Here is a 20831-nt window from a genome sequence, read left to right on the forward strand (position 1 = left end):
TGGTTTGAAAATATTTTTACCCTGACTTGCTACCTAAAAAGGACCCAAAGGGGTTTACGTCATTAAAAATACAAGACTGAAAGCTACAAACAGTAAGTATACAAATAATAAAAAGGATCAAACACAGAAAGGGATCACCAAAAGCAACATTAGAAAAACATTTGAAACAGGAAGGCACCACCATCTGTTTGAAAAGTACAGTGCGCTCAGGTGGCCAGTCACTCCGGGAAAGCTCGCTTGAAGAGAAAGGTCTTTGACCGCTTGCAGAAGGACAGCAACAAGGGGACCAGTCCTGTGGGTGGAGGTAGATAGGTCGGTAGCTAAGCTGAAAACATCTGGAGGTTGGTTCAAAATGTCCAGAGACTTTGGTGGTTTTTCAATTGGCAGCTATGGCCCAGGGTTGTTGTTTTTTCTTTACCATGCTCACCCACTCTGTACATTCCTTGAGAATTGATTGCTATAACCTCTGCTGATACCTTATGTGCTGGACGACAACACCCATCATCCCCAAGTAGCATGCTGACTGCATAAGAGTTGTACCCAGCACATCTGGAGGTTACTAAGCAGGGCGATGGAGTGCCCCCCAGTGCTTAAGTGATGATGTGGCTACCAGTGTAATTCCTCCTTAAAGGTCGTGGCTTTAACCTCTGTGATGCTCATGCGTTCCTATGCTCAGTTTCGAACAGATTTAGTCTAAGACACTCGTCGACTACATACTTCTCCCCCAGATGAAATTATGAAATGTATGCACTGAAGTCACTAATGTTCACAACATGTCCCCTGTTGGTCTTGGGGTTGAAAACACAGCCAGCCACTGCAAGATCTTTCCCGCTTGTACAAGAGTGCAAGTCCACCCCCCCATCGTTGACCATGTGGGGGAGATGGTCCCACTGTCCTGGCAGGCCACCCGCCTTGGCCTTTTCCACCACCATGACAGGGCATCCCACTGAATCAGGTTGCCCGACGGCCAGCAAAAGGAGGACATGTCCTCCTTGTTACCCTAATGTCCTCCGTCCGGCAGGCAAAGATAAAAACCTTTAAAATGTCCGGCTTTTGTATATTTTATGTTGTAATTTTGGATGGGAGGGGGAGAAGCAGAATGACCTCCCCCACCGAGCCAGGCAGGAGCAAGCAGCACCCGAGCGCATCGATGGGAAGGTGAGCGCCCGGATGGTGTGTGTTCAAAGTCCCTTTCAGGGACTCCAACTCCCACACTCCCCAGCCTTGAACCCTCGGGGGGAGAGGAGGCTGCCTCGTTCGGCTTTGCCCGGTGCCACTTTCCCCTTGCCTGTGCCGGAGCCTTGTTTGGGTGTCCAGATTAGCAAGTTTGCCTCTGAGCCTGTGCAGAGTGTGAGCGGCCGGGGGATCCTGCAGCCGGGCCGGGGTGGGTTTGGGTTTATTTGCTTTGCTCCCAGTTGGAAGACGCTGTTTCTTGGTAGGCCCCCTTCCTGTTTGTTCTGTTTATAGATATTACTAATTTTTGTGATCCATGTTTATAAAAATGGCTTCTACAAAGAGAAAATGCAAATTCTTGAACACTATGAAAAGCATGTTTCCATGCTTCGTTGAAGGACACAGTGAGAAGGAGGCAAAGTGTACAATTTGCGATAGTTACTTGTCCAATATATTCGCAAAGGCTTTCACGGCCGGGATCTAATAGTTGTTCTGGGTTTTTCGGGCTCTTTGGCCGTGTTCTGAAGGTTGTTCTTCCTGACGTTTTGCCAGTCTCTGTGGCCGGCATCTTCAGAGGATAGCAAACTGTGCTCTGGTGTAGTTGGCTTCGGAGTTGAGGAAAGGGCCCCTTCTCTCTGAAATGCCATTTGTTTTGGACTGGCTGTCAGAGAGTGCGAGACGCATATCCAAATAAACTTAACTTCATGCACAAAAGAATGACCCCTCTCTTCCTCCTTGGTTCTTTTATTCAAACATATTTTTAGCGATTAACCCAAGCTGCAGAAAAAGGGGCTTTTAACCAGCCTACGGATCAAGAAATGATTAAAAAGATATTGGACTGCGCCGAAATGGACAGACTAACACTGAAAATCAAAGGAAAAGAAGATACAATATATTATCAAACATGGGACTTATTCTATCAATGGTTAGAAGGATGTTGTATAGATTAGGAGTGTAATGTGTGTAGCAGTTGTTTTACAAATGATTATAAGCTGTACCCTGGTGACATGATGTTAAACCAGTATGGATGAATTTATATAATAAAAAAAAAGTAAAAAAAAAAACCAGCCGAGTGTTGTGTATTTTTAATGGTTGGATCTTAAACTGCACTTTTTCGAAGGGTTTGTACATTTTCATTCCTATGTCTCCTATTTTAATTGCATTTAACTGATTTTTTGCCCTGTTAGCATCCTTGAGTGCCTTCTTTTGGGAGAAAGACACAGTATAAACCCAATAGATCATAAATAAATAAATAACATATTAAGGAAGATTGTGCATATCTTATAGGCCTTGGAAGTAGGAGATACACATTTTTTTATTGTTTGGGAAGGATCCTGCTTACTTCCTACTTCATTTAGTGCCCGTTATTCTTCCAGGTGATAAAAGTATAATGTGTTATATGCCTCATGATCACTCTCCCATAGTCTTTGCTATAAGTATTATTTATTCCTCAGTTGAATTTTGCACAATGCATGATGGTTCACCAAGACAAATAAATGGAGTATGATCACAATCATTTTTGTTGTTTTGTCATTTAGTCATGTCCGACTCTTCATGACCCCATGGACCAGAGCACACCAGGCCCTCCTGTCTTCCACTACCTCCCAGAGTTGCGTCAAATTCGTGTTGGTCGCTTCGGTGACACTGTCCATCCATCTCATCCTCTGTCGTCCCTTTCTCCTCTTGTCCTCACACTTTCCCAACATCAGGGTATTTTCCAGGGAGTCTTCTCTTCTCATGAGATGGCCAAAGTATTGGAGCCTCAGCTTCAGGATCTGTCCTTCCAGTGAGCACTCAGGGTTGATTTACTTCAGAATGGATAGGTTTGTTCTCCTTGCAGTCCAGGGGACACTCAAGAGCAATCATAATGTATCAAAATTCATAAACCACACAATGTATACTATAATTCATGTAAGATATTTTCAAATCAAAAAACATTAAGCAAGAACAATGTAAACAAGTACAGTGGTGCCTCGCTTAATGGCGATAATCCGTTCCAGGAAAATCGCCGTTAAGCGAAAACATCATAAAGCGAAAATTAAAAGCCCATTGAAACGCATTGAAAACCTTAAAATTCAGTCCAGCGAAGATTCTTCATATGGTGGCCATTTTTGCTGCCTGTATAGCAAGGAATCTGTCCCTAAACACAGCGGGGAGCCATTTTATTTACCCAGCGGCCATTTTGAAACCGCCGATCAGTTGTTTAAAAATCATCGTTTTGCAAAGAATTGGTTCCTGAAGCAGGGAACCGATCATTGCAAAGCGAAATTCCCCCATTTAGACCATCGTTTTGTGATCGCAATTGTGATTACAAAAAGATCGTCATTAAGCAGATTTGTCGTAATGCGGGGAAATCATAAAGCGAGGCACCACTGTAGGTCAATACAAGTATTATCAAGAGAGCCAGTGTGGTATAGTGGAAAGAGGGATGGACTGGCTGATGGGATCTGGGTTCAAATCCCTGTTTTCCCCACGGAGACTCACCAGAGGGGTAGCAATGGTAAAACTATATCACATATTATGAAAACCCTTTAGCTCAGGGGTTTAGGTTTCTGGCTGCAAAGCCAGAAGTTGGGAGTTCGATTCCTGACTCTGCCTTCTTGTGAGGGGCTGGATTCAATGATCCATAGGGTCCCTTCTAGCTCTACAGTTCTGAGATGATGATGATGAGATTAGATCACTATAAGCGGAAAACAACACAATGGCATATAACAATAGCAACGCTGTCAGAAGTATACCAACATTATTCTAAATAGTTAACGTTAAGGCATCTAACAAAAAATGGACTTGTTCATTATGGCCAGTGCTATCAATGTTGTCATGCTCATCTCCATCATATTGTATTATCTCGGCTCCATGACCTTTAACAGGAGTACCATGACCCTGGCTTTTGCCGCTGAACTGTGCTTTCCATATATGGCTCGGCTGATGGAATATAAATAATTGAAAAATCTTCTGCCCGCCCCCTTTTCTGTCCTTGGGGAGATTTATGACGGCAGCAGCAAATCCAGTGAATTCCAGGGCAATGGCCTAATTCTTCCGATTCTCAGGGTTATTAAATGTAATATCCGCCCCTTTCCCTTCCCATTCAGGAACAGAGGAAAAGAATGTGCGGGAGAGTAGCCTTTGTGAACAGCAGCCGGTCTCCCCCTGGGGAGCTGGAGAGACATTTCAGCAATAAAATTAAAAGACAGCGTTCAGATTCTCTCTGCAGGCAAGCCAGCCCTCTCTATCAGTCTTACAAGGGGCCAGAAGAAACTTTGGCAATCAGGCGGTTTGGTCACCCTGGGTCCACTGGAAAAGTTACTGTCCTTGGAACTGCCAAAATGCCCAAGCAGGCACAGCCGCTGGCCTTTTGCAATCGGTGGCGGTTTCCTTGCAAAATCAAGGATGGCTGGAGTGTTGATCCTGCCCTCTGGCTCCCCACCTGCCAAGGAAGGTTTGCTTGCCTGCAGGAATAAGAGACTGTGGAAGTAAGTGCTCAGCTGGCCTAGGGCGACATTTGAGGAAGTCAGATTGCATAATTAAAGCCATCCATCTCTTCTTTGGCTCTGTAAAGGAGCTGATGGTGCCACAAAAAAAATCATTTCTACTACAGCTGGCCAACGCAGTATCCATCATTATTCTTATCTGTCACTTTGCTCGTTTCATGATCGATGCAAACGCCTTCTTCTTCCGTGACAGCCGTTTCCTCTCCCTTTTTCAGCATCAGAAAGGCAAGATTCCTTCCTTGCATCTGCGTGCTTAATGAAGTAAAGACAAATCTTGATTCTTTTTTTTGGGGGGGGAAACCCCCACACATTTAAAAGTCTTATTCTGCTTCCAGCAAGTTTCTGCTTTCCTTGATTTGCTGGAGGGCCCATGGTGGCTGAACCGAGAAGAAGATAAAAAGAAGGAAAAGAAAAAAAAAACATGTCAATTGGTTGTAGGCGTCCTTCCGTCGTGAGAGATGATGGTAACGTGCTCTGAATAGAGGTCTTGGAACAGCGTCTAGTGTGGCTGAGGAGGCCAATTCGAGAGTGACCATCCCTTCCACACTGAAGACAAATACGATCTGTCCCCTGTCCAGCTCCCTGGTTTTGCTTTTTTCGGGACTGCCTCTTTGCCTCAGCCTGCTGGACAAGGCTCTCTTCAAATTGGGAGAGGCCGTGATGCAGTGCCTGCCTCCAGACTCAACACTCAGAGGTCAAGGCTTCCCATCTGACAATTGGTTGTTCAAAGCTAAATGCATGCAGTTAAAATCATGGCATGCTCTTTTACCATTTATTTCTGCCTCATGCCATTGCTGCTTACCCAGCACTGAAGTTTAGAATGTAAATTTCTTGAGACAAAGATTGGGCTTCTTCTAGAATAGCAGTTCCCAACCTTTTCCAACTCACAACCCACTTTTATACCGTATTTGCTGGTGTACAAGGCGACTGGGCGTATTAGACGACCCCCCCCCAACATTTTCACTCAAAATATAGAGTTCATGGGAAGCGAGCGGGTGGGCGGGTGGCGGCAGAGGAGTAGGAGGGGGGAAAGAGAAGCAGCTCTCTGGTGGCGCGGGGGCGAGCTGGCTCAGCGGTGTGGGGCGGTGGGCTCTGGCTGCTCAGGCATGGCCGGCTCTGCTTCCCTCCCTCCCTCCCTCCGTACCGACCGCCTGCCTGCCCACCTTCCTTCCTCTCTGGCCGGCGCGGACCCGTGTCACTCACTCAACGGCGTCGGCATCAGCGTTGGCTCCTTCCTGGCCCAAATGAAGTGCACCCGGCATACAAGACGACCCCCCCATTTGGAGGCATGTTTTTTGGGCCAAAAAAGTCATCTTGTATGCTGCCAAATACGGTAATAGCCAAGTCACCGGGGACAGCCTGGTTTGTGTAAAAAGTCATTTTTAGTACGGTAAAATCATCCCTTCACAAAAAATAGAGGATTCTCTTTCCCCCAAAGGGCCTGTTTCTCATAAACAATAACTTTAACATCCCGCTCCAGAAGGTCAAGGGATAAATTATTTAGCAAGGGCTACAACACCTATAAGGGGACTCACAACCCCCTAGAAAACACATTGTGACACGCACACACCCAGGTTGGGAAACACTGTTCTATAACATAAAGTGCCATTTTTGTTGCTGTTTAGTCGTTAAGTCGTGTCCGACTCTTCGTGACCCAGCCTTTGCCAGGAGGTGATGGGACCAGTGGGCATGATCTTAGTTTTTTTGATGTTGAGCTTCAGACCATTTTTTGCGCTCTCCTCTTGAGCGCAATTCCTGCTCAAGGCCTGACTGCTCAGAGGCAAGAACAAATCAGTAAATCCTGATGAGCCACAACAGACTCCCTCTCTGGTTGGAAACTGGGTTCCTATGGGCCTTTCAGTTCTTTAGTCAGTCTGGAAATGGATGTAACAAATCCATTGAAATTCAGGCAACATATGAGTCAGCGTGTGTTGTGTGTGTTTGTGTGGATGTGTTGCAATACAACCAGGAAATGGCCTAATTCAATTTTTGTTTCCAGCTGACAAACAGCAATTGGATTTCGCTGATGGGCTGGCAACGTCCGTATACTTTCTGGTTTCTGCTAGCAACCCCCCCCCCCGAAAACGCAGCAGCGTTAAGAAACCCGCCCACCACGGGGGCTGCTGGCTTGATCAGAAGAATATATTAGCAGAAGATCAAAAGAGGGTAATAAATCTCCTGCCACAGCTCCCTCATTACACTAGATAATTTGAAATTGCCTCCTGGGCATTAAACAGTTCATTATTTTTTTGGCGAGGGAGGGAGCAGGATTAAGGGAGCAAACATGTACGGACAGCAGGGTGGGAAAAAGAGCAGTTCTTTTAATTGATATTTAAACCCCAACAAATTGATGCAGCTGAGCAAAAAAGAAAAATAAATCAATGGGACTCCACAGGCAGCACAGCCCCCAGTTTAGAGTTGTTGTAGAACAATTTGCTCCGGAACGCCAAGGAATTCGTTCATTCATGAGAACTCATAGCTTACCCATCCCATAATAAGCCACTGTGTGCTTTACCTAACACACATCCCACTCACCCCTGCCCCACAGAGCTAAATTATACCCTATAAAATCGTCTGCGATTAGAAGAGGGAATGTCTTAAGTTTTGGAAATGTCTGATTGTCACTGCAGGAGCTCTCCGCGCCGCCTGCAGTTTTTGGATGAGGGTGCACCTACATTAGTGATATGCCTCGGAATATGCACCGGCATACTTTAATTTGATTTATAATCATACAAAAGTCATTTGAGTGGACAGTGCTGGGTTATAAAGATGAATCCAAGAGATGTCATCCTTTGTTGTTGTTGTTGCTTAGATATTTAGTCGTGTCCGACTCTTCGTGACCCCATGGCCCAGAGCACGCCAGGCCCTCCTGTCTTCCACTGCCTCCCAGAGTTGGGTCAAATTCATGTTGGTCGCTTCGGTGACACTGTCGAACCATCTCGTCCTCTGTCGTCCCCTTCTCCTCTTGCCTTCACACTTTCCCAACATTAAGGTCTTTTCCAGGGAGTCCTCTCTTCTCATGAGATGGCCAAAGTATTGGAGCCTCAGCTTCAGGATCTAGGATCTGTCCTTCCAGTGAGCACCCAGGGTTGATTTCCCTCAAAGTGGATAGGTTTCTTCTCCTTGCAGTCCAGGGGACTCTCAAGAACCTCCTCTAGCACCACAATTCAAAAGCATCAATTCTTCGGCGGTCAGCTTTATTTATGGCCCAGCTCTCACTTCCATACATCACTACTGGAAAAACCATAGCTTTTACTATGCATACTTTTGTTGGCAAGGTGATGTCTCTGCTTCTTAAGATGCTGTCAAGGTTTGTCATCCTCTACACACACCCAAAAAGTTGGATTACTTCCTACAGCTGTTCGGATTAGAGCACACAATCCCTCTTATCTTGAGTCTGGTGTCACTTCTCAGTCTTTCCTTGGATTAAGGGGAAGATTTATCTCTTTTTCGCTTTGGTGGGATATTTTGGCCCACCTTAGGGCCTTCCTGCTGTTCCAAAATAGCCCTGGAATGATCCACACACACCCCATCCCCACCTCTTCAGATGCTGAGAAACATCAAACTCAAAAGTTGTTTTTCTTAGTCAGCCAACCATGCTTCTGGGTAGCGCTATCAGACATTGCATGTATACAAAACAAAACAAGAAGGCCGCCTTTCGATCATCCATGTAAATGGAGACTGGAGCCACGAAAGAAGAAGAAGGCGGAAACTTGGAAGGGCAACAACGAAGGAGCTAGAAAAGATCCTTATTTGTAAGAATGTTTCACTGGTGACCATGCCAAGATCATTCATCCTTGCTATGGGATTCCGTTACTACGCATGGATGTGAAAAGTGAAGAAAACAAGAATCGTAAGCTGCCTCATGAGGAACCCTGTCTGGCCCCTTACTCTTTGGAAAAAAAAAACAAAGCGAAGTCTGCTGTTTATATATTGTCCCATAGTGCTTATAGCTATCTCTGGATGCTTTGCAATACAGGCTACATATTTACATATTTTTTCAAGGGACGTGGTGGCGCTGCGGGCTAAACCGCAGAAGCCTGTGCTTGCAGGGTCAGAAGACCAAGCAGTCGTAAGATCGAATCCACGTGACGGAGCGAGCTCCCATTGCTTCTCCCAGCTCCCGCCAACCTAGCGGTTCGAAAGCATGCAAATGCGAATAGATAAATAGGGACCACCTCGGTGGGAAGGTAACAGCGTTCCGTATCTAAGTCACACTGGCCATGTGACCACAGAAGATTGTCTTTGGACAAACGCTGGCTCTATGGCTTGGAAACGGGGATGAGCACCGCCCCCTAGGGTCGAACACAACTGGACAAAAATTGTCAAGGGGAACCTTTACCTTTTTTATTTACATATTTAATTGACTGAATTCAGGAGGATGGAAAGTGGAGTCAACCTTGAGCTGACTACCTGAGTCCGTTCAAATCCAACTCAGGCCACGAGCAGAGTCTTGTCTGCAGCGCTGCAGTTTAACCACTGCGCCGTTGGGCTCTATACAAAGATGGCTCCTCCTCGCAAGGACAAGAGAAAGGGGTGAGGAAAAAAAGGACCCGGCATCTGCCATGCGAAAGGACAGCAATCCAAGATCAGAGCAGATCGAAGATAGTCTAGGAAACCTAAGGAGAAGCCCTTTCTCTCTTCTTCCCCATGCAATTCTTCAAGGGTCCTCTGAGCTGTGTTCACTTACTTTCAACAACATTCACAATCTCGGCTAACTCTATGAAGACACACAATGGCTGAAATCCTGTTGCGGTTTGCCTGTACTGCAGTTCCTGTGAAGATACTTTAGGTTACTTTATGCAACTAGTGTGACTTTCTGTGTTAAGCAGTAGGATTTGAGAGAAGAAACAAGAAAACCACATAGCAGCTTGTTGTTGTTTAGTCCTTAAGTCACATCTGACTCTTCATGACCCCACAGACCAGAGCACGCCAGGCCCTCCTGTCTTCCACTGCCTCCCGGAGTTGGGTCAAAGTCATGTTGGTCGCTTCGATGACACTCTCCAGCCATCTCGTCCTCTGTCGTCCCCTTCTCCTCTTGCCTTCACACTTTCCCAACATTAGGGTCTTTTCCAAGGTGTCTTCTCTTCTCATGAGATGGCCAAAGTAATGGAGCCTCAGATTCAGGATCTGTCGTTCCGGTGAACACTCAGGGTTGATTTCCTTCAGAATGGAGAGGTTTGATCTCCTTGCAGTCCAGGGGACTCTCAAGAGCCTCCTCCAGCACCACAATTCAAAAGCATCTATTCAAAAGCCTGTTAAGTATCTCTTAACAGCTACCTTAGAAGAACGTGACGCCTATTATGATAGAAATTGACTTGAACACAACCATGTTGTTGTTTAGTCGTTAAGTCATGTTCGACTCTTCATGACCCCATGGACCAGAGCACGCCAGGCCCTCCTGTCTTCCTCTGCCTCCCGGAGTTGGGTCCAATTCATGTTGGTCGCTTCGATGACCCTGTCCATCCATCTTGTCCTCTCTCGTCTCCTTCTCCTCTTGCCTTCACTCTTTCCCAACATCAGAGTCTTTTCCAGGGAGTCTTCTCTTCTCATGAGATGGCCAAAGTACTGGAGCCTCAGATTCAGGATCTGTCTTTCCAGATAAGAGTAACAGGTAAGGATGGGGAAAGGAACAGAGTGGAGAAGATAGGGTATTGTTGTCATGACTATTACATGGGGCCAGCTGCCTTCTGACCTATGCTGACTGTAATCAGGTTTTCAAGGTACAGTATGTGAGATATTTAAAGGGTGGTTTTACCACTGTCGCTCCCTAACGAGTTTCTATGGTCTACGGGGGATTTGAACTCAGATCTCCCAAGTCCCAGCTGGCTCTGTACAATTCACAGAGGTCCATCAATTTTCCAGTCCTTCCTGGGTCTCAATTAACCATCAAACGGCTTGTTTGATTTTTGCCTGCCTCTTTCCTGTTGAATCCCCTCTTTCATGACCACGTCTGCAAGATCCTCATGGGGCAGAAGATAGCTAAACATCCATTTTCAATATCACCGCCCTCTTCTGGGTACAGAATTTACCAAAAGAATGGAAAATTAGAAATGGAAAGAGACTAGAGGTTTTTACAGGTAACCGGAGTGGCCAATAATTTGCAGTATTATATAGATCAAGAACCGCTGGATAGCTCAGTGGTTTTGACCTCTGGCTGCAGAGCCAGAGGTTGGGAGTTCGATGATGATGATGAAGAACAGGATTTAATTCGGCCCTTGGGATCCCAGACCACACAACGGAAGCTGCCCAAATGTCACTTCAAAGGAGCTTCCTGCTGAAATCCATGGGAGGAAAAGATGAAGCGAGTCGCATGGTTCTTACGTGATGTCAAGCCACCTCCAACCTATGTAATCCCATGAATAAAGTGATCTCCTAAATGTCTCCTGTCATGAACACCTCTGCTCAGCTCTTGCAAACTCAAGACTGTGGCTTCTTTTAGAGAGTCAGTCTATCTCATATTTTGCCCTGCTTCTTTTCCTGCTGCACGGCCGCCTTTTCCAGTTAGTCTTGTCTTCTCACGATGTCCCCAATGTATGACAGCCTCAGTTATCTCATTTATATTACCCTTGTAAATTTGCTACCCTGCCAGTTTCTACTCAACCTATGGAAGCCTTGAAGTGTAGCTCCCGAAAGGCTGCTTCGTAATAACGAGATTTCTCTGACAAATGCTGGGCTAGATGGATGACCCAATAAAAGACATCAAAGTCTTGGGTTTGCAAGACCCGAGAGGGGCTGTTAATGGCAGCACTTTTCGGAGGTCACAAATTCATAAAGTCATCATCCGTCAGAAATGAATTGACAGCGCATCCTAGCGGTGGACGGGATGGAAGCTGGCTCGGCACCAAAAAGGTAATTCTGACGTTGGGAAGCCAGGAGACGTCCGTCCGATCACTGCTCAGTACGCAGACCATGTCACGGAACAGTCTGCAGGCTAGATTATGGCTGGAGGGCCCTGCTGCGGATCAGCATGGCGTTGTGAAAACGGTGGGGCGACCAGTCAGTGGGCCGTTACTAAGGCAAGATAACCCAGGCTTTGTGCCAGGGCACCAAAATTTGGAGGGGGATGAAGTCTAGCATGTTAGAATGGTGAAAGTTAGAGAACTAAGAGGCAACAGCTCCAAGCCCTGTGCTGTGGCTTCCTTTAGAAAACCAGTCCATCTTGTATGCGGTCTTCCTCTTTTCCTGCTGCTTTCCGCCTTTGCCAGCCATATTGTTTTTTCCAGAGAATCCTGTCCACTCAGGAGGTGCTTAAAGTAGGACGGTCTCAGGTTCAACATTTTTTCCCCTCCAGAGATGTAGTTCAGGCTTGATTTGATCTAGGACCTACTTGTTTGTGTTTCTGGCAGTCCCGAAAAACTCTCCACCAAGCACCACATTTCAAATGAATCAATTTTTTTTCTCCTGTTAGCTTTTTTAACTGTATAGCTTTTGCACCCATTAAATCAATGGATCTTCTATAATGGTTGGTTTTACAAATCATATCCATTCAGTTGGCTTGCTCTAGCTGGCGATAAGCACTAGATTAATTCCTTGAATGAAGAGTGTTTTCTCCCCCTTAAAACACAATAAATAGCTAGCTGTAAAACAGTTACACGCTGGCTGTACATGTGCATTTCCAAGCTGGCACACTCCTGACTACAAGTACCATCATCCAGAGCCGGTATGGTCAGTGCTGTGGGGACTATGGGAGTTATAATCCAAGATGTCTGGAGGGCAGAAACTTGAAGAGGTCTCCAGGAAATAAATCCTGAGTGTATTTTATAAATTTAACTATATCAATTTGTTATTGTACCTGCTAGGCTGGTAGGCAGTGTTTCTACTCAGTTCTTTTCCAACGTACTAAAGAAAACCTTGACTGGAGCAGACACCACTTATTAACGTTATATATTTGAAAGGTGAAAAAGCCCACTGGTTTCATGGATAATTTTACTCCATTGAATCAATGTTCAAGTTCCTTATTGGATTTTTATTACAGCTAGAATTGACCGAGAAAACGACCAGGATAGACTTAAAAATGGGAAGGAAATGCAGGTCCCTAATAAATAGGTCATGAAAGGTCTCCCATTTCATAGGAAGGAAGCTGTCTTTCTATTACGCCAGCGATAAAAATGATTAAAATTGGAGCAAGACAGGAAACTGATAATTTGATTTATGGCCTTAATAGCTGCGATTCATGAATAAATAATAGGACAGGGTTATGTTATCCCTTGTTAAAACACACACACACAAGAAAGATGGGGGAGATCTGAGGGGGAAAATCTTTTAAAAAAATATAGCCAGCAGCAAGAAAAGTATTCTGAGTCTTGTTTGGCACATTCAGTCTGTTCAAAATGGTTACAGGAATGGTTTGTTTCTCTCTATGTAGGAGATCACGTCTCCGAGTTTTATTTCTAAGAGTCCGACCAGCTTAACTAAAAAACATTCGCCTCCCATTAGCATTTCATCCAGGAAAGAACTTAGGATTGATCGCCAGGTCATCAATAAACCCGGCCCAAGAACGGTCTAAAAGCTTCCTCCAGCCTTCCTCCTACATCACCCCCCGTCCTCCACCCTCAAAACAGAGTAATCCCCCCCTCCCATTTTTAATTATTGAAGAGCATGCTAGTCTACCATAAGGTCATGGATGAAGGCCTCCTACCAAGATGACCTCTTGGGGCTAAAAAGAAGGGCGACCTATTTAAAGAGGCACACCACACTCCACACCCCGGATCCCAGGGCTAGCTATTCTGCATGGACATTAGGCACGTTGGTCAAAGACTGACCCTCGAATACGGACATCAGCCACTCCGGATTCCTGCTGTGAAGCTCCAAAGAGGAAGTTATATGTTCATCATTTTTTCCAACACATTACACTATAGGTGGTGAATTTTTATACGTATACAGAATTTTGCACAGTGCTTTGACAAAGTAAAATCTCGAATGGTTTTAGATAAAAATAATTTTTAAATGAATACTGTACTTTAAAATACATAAGCCACAACCATGTACAAGGCAGCAGTCCAGAACAGTTGACAGCATAATTACAAAAGTATGTATGCTTGTATGTATTTTTGTCTTTCATAAATTTGCATACTACCCAATTAGTACTAGGAATTACTCTGGGAAGCTTACACCCAAAGTAACGGAGACAGCTGTGTAAGCAAGTGTTTTTAAACTGATAATAGATAACATTATAATGGGCTCAAGTTACAGGAAGTCAGATTTGTCCTGAATATCAGGAAAAACTTCTTAACTGTTAGAGCAGTACGATGATGGAACCGATGACCTCAGGAGGTGGGGAGCGCTCCAATGCTGGAGACCTTTAAAAAGAAAGTTGGCCAACCATCTCTCAAATCTGCTTTGACTTGGACTCCTGCATTGAATAGGGGGTTGGACTCAATGGCCTTATAGGCCCCTTCCAACTCAATTCTATGATTTTATGAACTGATCTGATTTAAAATGTGATTTCAAGACTTGGTTCCAGCAGACCTTCATGTCTGAGAAATCAATTTACGAATGAAGACCATGCTTACCTTCCAAGGACCAACCGCAAAACAAAGCAAGTTTTTTTTTTGGCAAACTATAGGAGGTGTGGACAGCTCCTGTTGTGATAATCAGATGCTGTTAGTGCTTAAGGAATACCTTATTCTTTGTGATGTACCAGCTTGCTTTTCAGATTAGAGTGCTTAAGCAGATGAGTGTCAGAACAAGGAAAGCCTCCAGGATCTTTCTTCATTCTGTTGCTTGTGGGGTATGGGCTGTGTTGTGCTTTTAAACCTGTTTTCTGAGAGCCACAAATTATTTCTTGCATTATCAGAATTCACATGTTGACAGACATCAAATTTCACTTGAACAAGGGAGACAAAGGGCTACTAAAAGGGGCTTTTCAGTGGTGGAACCTCATTTGAGCCTTTGTAACAGTCATCTCAGAATGAGGTCTCTGGCTGCAGAGCGAGAGGTTGGGAGTTCAATTCCCCACTGGGGAATCCCATGCATGCTAACTCAGCAAGAACTTTCACTGAATACAATGGGCTTTACTCCAAGGTAAGTATATACAAGATGTATACCCCTGAGATGCCACAGTGCAATACTCATTTTATCTGTGAAGAAGCAGCCACAGCTTCTTAGGTTTCCTCTGACAATCTTCTAAGCCTAAGGTGTTGGTGGAGAGACATTTGGTTCTCCAGATGTTGTTGGTCTACACCTCCCATAAACCCCAGCCATTAGTGAGGGATGATGGGAGTTGTAGTTCAGTAGGGCTTCCCATCCCCCACCACCACGGATTTAAAATCTTGTTACGTTATTTGTTGTTGACTATGAACCTTTCTAAATTGATTTTTGTCTTGGCTTCTTAAGTGTTTGGTTGTTTTATAGGTAATTGTTATCTTTTAATCCTGTATTGATATCACATGTCAGGGAGTTTCCTTACTGGCTGGCATGTATATATTTCTCATCGTCTCAATCAATATCCAACGTTGTGTCTGTTTTGTCTGCAGATGGAGAGCTGCTCCTTGTGGGCCAAGGAGACTGGGTTCATATCTCTGCTTCAACCGTGCAGCGCATTCCGGACCTGTTGCAGCTTCTCAGACGACATCACCAATTTTAAAAGGCTGTTCATGAATTTAAGGCAATACGAGAACACAGCTTTTGGAAACCTGTATTTCAAACTGTGCTTGGGATTGTGTGTACACAGTTAGGCTCACCCTCTTAATCCATTTGCTGAGGTGGGCAAAATGAAGCCATAGGCTATGCACGACCCAACAAAACCATATGGTAGCCCTTGGATGTTGCTATATATATATCTCAAAGGGAGATGCTAGGGAGGCTGATCCTGTGGCCTTCTGCATACAAAATACGTGCTCCCTGGCTAAGCTACAGTCCCTCTGCTGAGGTCATGCTAAGGCGTGAAGTAAACAGCCCAGCTGTGGTCACAACCAACGTTTGTTGACAGCAAGCTCCTCTGTGCACCCATCGGATTTGTACGAGGAAAGAACAGTGGCTATGGCCGCATCTTGAAGACATTGAACTAGATGTAGGAGAGGGGCGTGTGTGAAGGTGTTTGGCTTGAGCCACGGATTTTTAATATGCCCTTACACAGCAGATTGTCAGATCCTTGAAGGCACTAAAGAGAGTCCAAACAAGGACAGAGATCAGAAGGCAGCGAGAGAAGCAGGGAGGTTGGCAGAATCAGAGAAAGCAAAGCAGGAGGAGGTGAGAGCTGAAAGAGGCACTTGGGAGCTGTTTCTACGAAGGGGTGTATCCTTAAAGAGACAGAATCTGTTGCCAGGAAGAGGAGGTTTCCCCAGAAACCTGAGTCTCAAACAATAGGTGTTATTATCTCCATTAGCAGAGGGAGTATGCTTCGGGTACATCCGTTCCTAGAGACCAGCCCTAGGAAGGCATTACAGCATCTATGGCTCATTCCTCCTTCTTTCCCCCCGGACAGCTGGCTTGCCATTGTCAAAATGGTAATGCCAGACTAGAAGGGCTGTTGGATGGATCCTGCACAGCTCTTCTTAGGTGCCTGGGGGGAAAACTCTGCCCTTGGAAATCGAGTTGCAGGTGGGTTGGTCTATCTATGCATCGACTCAAAAGCGGATATGCATTGCTGCAAAAAGAAAAAAGAAAAAAAGAGAGAGAGCATAAAATGGCATGCGCAACTTTACAGAAACTGGTGCAAAAATGCTTTTAATAATCCAGACAGAATTATTATAATACATCTCACCTGGGTGGGGAGGAATGGGACCCAGGAACCGGTGTGCCTCCTGAGTCAGCTGCCCAGGTACTGCTAAGTGTGGGTGGATCCTCCGAGCCCCCGATTTATCTCCATCAGGCTCGTTCTCTCAAAATCAGCTTAGGGTTTAAACAGATGACACAAGAAGGGGATGCCTTTTGTGATAAAAGAGGAATTTCTGGTACCCTGCATGGTACAGCTCAGGCTGCCTCAAGAGGGTGTCGGTCCAACTGCCATGAGCACCGAGATGCTTCTGTCATTTCCCCACTTGTTGTGAAGCAAAGGTAGCAACATTGCAACACCCTGGGGACCGTTTTCACCCTCTCTGGCGCTTTTAGGGAGGCACATATCCCTGACTCTCCTGCTCCCCTGAAGACACCATGAATAAAAATATAATCATGTGCTATCAAGCCAATTCTGACTTACGGCAACTCTTTTTTAGGGTTGTCCAGCTAGAAAAAACTTAGAGGTGCTTTACCCTTCCCTTCCTTTAGGGGGCACCCTTGGGACTGTCCAGCTAGCCCAAGGCTACACAGGCTGCCTCTTCTCCCAGGAGGCACAAGTGGGGAATCGAACCCCCAACCTCTGGCTCTGCAGCCACATACTGTACCTAAACTACTGATCTATCCAGCCAGCTCAACGTCCTTCCAAATGCATTAGTGGTCTGTTTTCCAGCTCTAGCAATGACCTTAGTAGGGGATGCAAATTCTCCTTGGCCACAGAAACAGGTTTTGTTTTCTTGCTGCAGCCCTGTCCAGCCGGACTTGCCAGGTTAAGCCCTGGCAGCCTTATTTTGCCAGATCTCACTGCCAGTTCTCTTCGCTTCTTTTCTCTGGGTTGCACACAGCTCTTCGGTTCTTTCTTCGCATGCAAACTTGCTTCCAAGGAAACTGTCTCCTACAGCGCTCCTGGGGGTGGTGTTTCATGTTTTTGGAAAGTCCTTTTATGTGAATAAGAATCTCTGGCTCCCAGCCCAGGTTTCCTTGTTTGGATAAAATGCCTTGTATTTCCTGCTCCAGAACTGGCGTGGTCCAGTTAGTTCAGCCAGGGAACTGGCTGCTGTTTTGGAGGCCAAAATATAACAAAGAGATAGGGCCAAAGCTTGGGAAGGTTTATAAGAAGAAAGTAATTTCATACGGTTTCTGCATGTGTAGAAGCATAAATATTTGTACCCCTTAACGACTAATATTTTAAATTTCAGGACAAGCTCTTGCTGCTTACGGTCCCTCGTCCACATGTGTCTGAGAAAGTGGATTTTAATTCATGAAAACTCACATGGAAATAAAATTAGTCTTCAAAGCACTGCAATGCCACCAACACACCCTATTATTGTTGAAAGAGAGACTCGATGCATCTAGCAAGTGATCAGAACTGTAAGCAGTGCATAAAGGTAGGCAGACCAACAACCTTCTCCTCCTTGCCTTTCCCAGATCTACATGTAGACTGAGTTTCTTCCTTCTTTCATCCTCTGAGATTACTTCCTGCTTCTAGATAGAGAAAGGTAGATTTCTAAGTGAGCAGATTTGGATACAATAGAGGTCAACTCATAAACAAGTCTGGTGCTCTTTTTCTGAAGAACTAAACATAGGTTTTCTATTTTTACCTAACCGTGTTTCTCTGAAGAAGCTCTTCTTCACCAGTATCCTTTCCCCCAGCACTGCCCAATACATTTTGCTTATATAAATACCAAGTAGTCTTACCATTTTGTGGTTTGGCATTTTGGCAGCCGCCTAGAGTGGTCATATCGACCAGATAGGCAGGATATTAAATAAATAAATAAATAAATAAATAAATAAATAAATAAATAAATAAATAAATAAATAAATAAATAAATAAATAAATAAAGTGGCTCTTCTGATCACAGGGGACTCACGCAGCATGGGGCTGTGGCTTACTGCAATACAGAAAAACTGAAGGGGTAGAGAGGCCATTATTTTTATCAATACAACTTCCGACTGATGAACTGCTTTCTGTAACGAGGTAACAAAGTGGGATCAAGAAACAGTTGGTACCACTTACTGTTGTAGAAATAGATGCACACCAACGAATGTTACACTTACAAAACATAAATATTGGAGTAAATTGTAATGTTGTCTCTTGACCAGGGAATGACGTTTCTTGGGTCGCTTAACTCCCAGAATCCCACAGCCAGCATGGTAAAAAAAAAAGTACCGTATTTTTCCATGTACTGTATAAGATTATACTTTTGTCTAAAATCTTTAGATTAAAAATTGAGGGTCATCTTATACACGGAAGTAAGCTGAGGAGAGAACAAGTGGAGGGGAAAGCAGGGATCAAAGCGATTCTGCAGCTCTTTTATCCCTTTCCCCCTACACTTGCTAAGCCCCACTTAGATTTCTTAATTTTGGATTAGAAAAGTGGGGGGCATCTTATACATAGGGGCATCTTATACAAGGAAAATACTTTAATTTTTCCATGATTTTTCTTTGATTTTCCATGTTTAAATAAGGAAGCCTGTTTTATTTCTACCAGTGAAAACAAACAGGATCATTTTCTCCAGACATTACCTTTACACGTTTAGTACTGATAATGCTGCTGCACTCCAGTGTTTTAAAGTTGTCCTCTTATTTTGAAAGACCTGATTTGCACTTACTTTGCTGAAGGGAATCACAAGCCTCTAATGGTCAATGGCATATACAGTTTGGATTAAAATGCATTTGATCCTGCTTTCAAAACAGCTTCGGCCATCTCAGAAAATGTGCCTTCTAGCCTGAATAAAAAGAAAATTATATGGCATATTCAGGATTCACATCTAGACAAGAACATGACTTAGTCGGATTAAAACAGATCTCTCAACTAGGAAACCTTTTTCCCTGTTGGGAACAATAATGTGTGATGTCCATTCGAGTCAGGGGCTGGCAACTTTGGTGGGTTAACAATGGGTCACAGCAGCCCCAGAAATTGTGAGAAATATTTTCAAAAAACTGGGTATGACCACACATCCCCTTCAGGGTTGAAGGTGGGAGAAGGGCTTGACCCCTGGGGGTCCCATCCAGGCTATAAGCTCCACCGTGGCCACCTCTGATCTCAGTAAATATGGTTAATATGGTTCTACCTGTATGACATAACTGCCACATAAGAGAGTTTCTAATACATGCCTAGAACGGCAGCTGAAAACTCCAGTGGTTCCCAATCTTGAGTCCCCAGGTGTTTTTGGACTACAATTCCCAGATATCCTTGTTGGCGCAACTGGTGGTGAAGGGCTTCTGGGAGTTACAGTCCAAGAACATCTGGGGACCTAAGATTGGGAACTGCTGGCTAGACTGCTGTTGATTTGCATCCGTTGTATAATGTGTCGCACCTCAGTTTCAAACATCTCAGTGAAAACACTGCCCGCCAAAACGGCTAGTGATCATATGTATGACCTTGATCGTTTTTTAAAGATAGAAGCGATTTTATTTTTTAAAAAACGATTAAATAATTAAAAATAATAATAACCAGAAGGCGTACAGTATACTATCTGAACTGGATTTTTTTAAAAAAGCAAATACTGTATCCTTCTTGCTACTCTTCTTAAATAGATCAGCTATGAATAAAAATAGGTATGTTTATGAATAAAACACTGCAACAGGAAAGGAAGGAACCGATTAATATGGAAGAAATAGTAAAAAGTATTCATTGAGAATGGATCGTTCACAAAGGCCCATTCATAAATTTCTACGCACGAACCATGAAGGAGCATAAGCAGTTGTGTTCTACTAATCTATTCAGGGACTTTTGAAATTCTAGACCAATTTTAAAATAGCAATGAAGGAAAAAGCTTAATCATCTTCTTTATACTCCTGTGGGAGCACAGTGCTGTCCTTGACATGAAGGACAAAGTGCATATATCCTTTGATTTATACTTTTTTGGGGGGGGGCAGGAGACATGCCTAAAAGAGGCTATTTTTTCCTATAATCTTGATTTTTCACAACATATTTTCCTCTGCATTCAGGAGGAAGGCCACTGTCAAAAATGGAAATATTATCTGCATAAGTAGATTGCGTTGGCTTGAGTAATTTTTTCAAACCAGGCACTAACCTCGCTCTTGGAGGAAGCAGAAGGTAATAAGAACCATACTTTCATAAAAAGTGGGCAAAGGTTAGCCTTAAGCAAGTGTGGGAAGGCTTCAGGCAGACTTTTCCTTAGTGGTTGACTCTCCAGGAGACCGTAAGCAGATGATTTATATTTTGTTGCTTCTAAATCTGGTTTTTGTAATGCTTTTATCTAACATTTTTAATATAATGTAATTAATACCTCTTTAATATTTGAATATTTTGTTGTTTTCAGCTTTTAATGTTGTGTTCTTAATTATGCCAGCCATACCGGGTCTTTTTTCAAGGGGAAAAGTGGGGTAAAATATTTTCAATAAATAAATAAGGCAGTGGTAATGTACATGACGCTTGATTTTTGTAATCTAGTCATCTGAGAAAGGAGTTTATAATCTAAA

Source organism: Pogona vitticeps, chromosome 1 (genome assembly GCF_051106095.1).
Source record: "Pogona vitticeps strain Pit_001003342236 chromosome 1, PviZW2.1, whole genome shotgun sequence".
Classification (NCBI taxonomy): domain Eukaryota; kingdom Metazoa; phylum Chordata; class Lepidosauria; order Squamata; family Agamidae; genus Pogona; species Pogona vitticeps.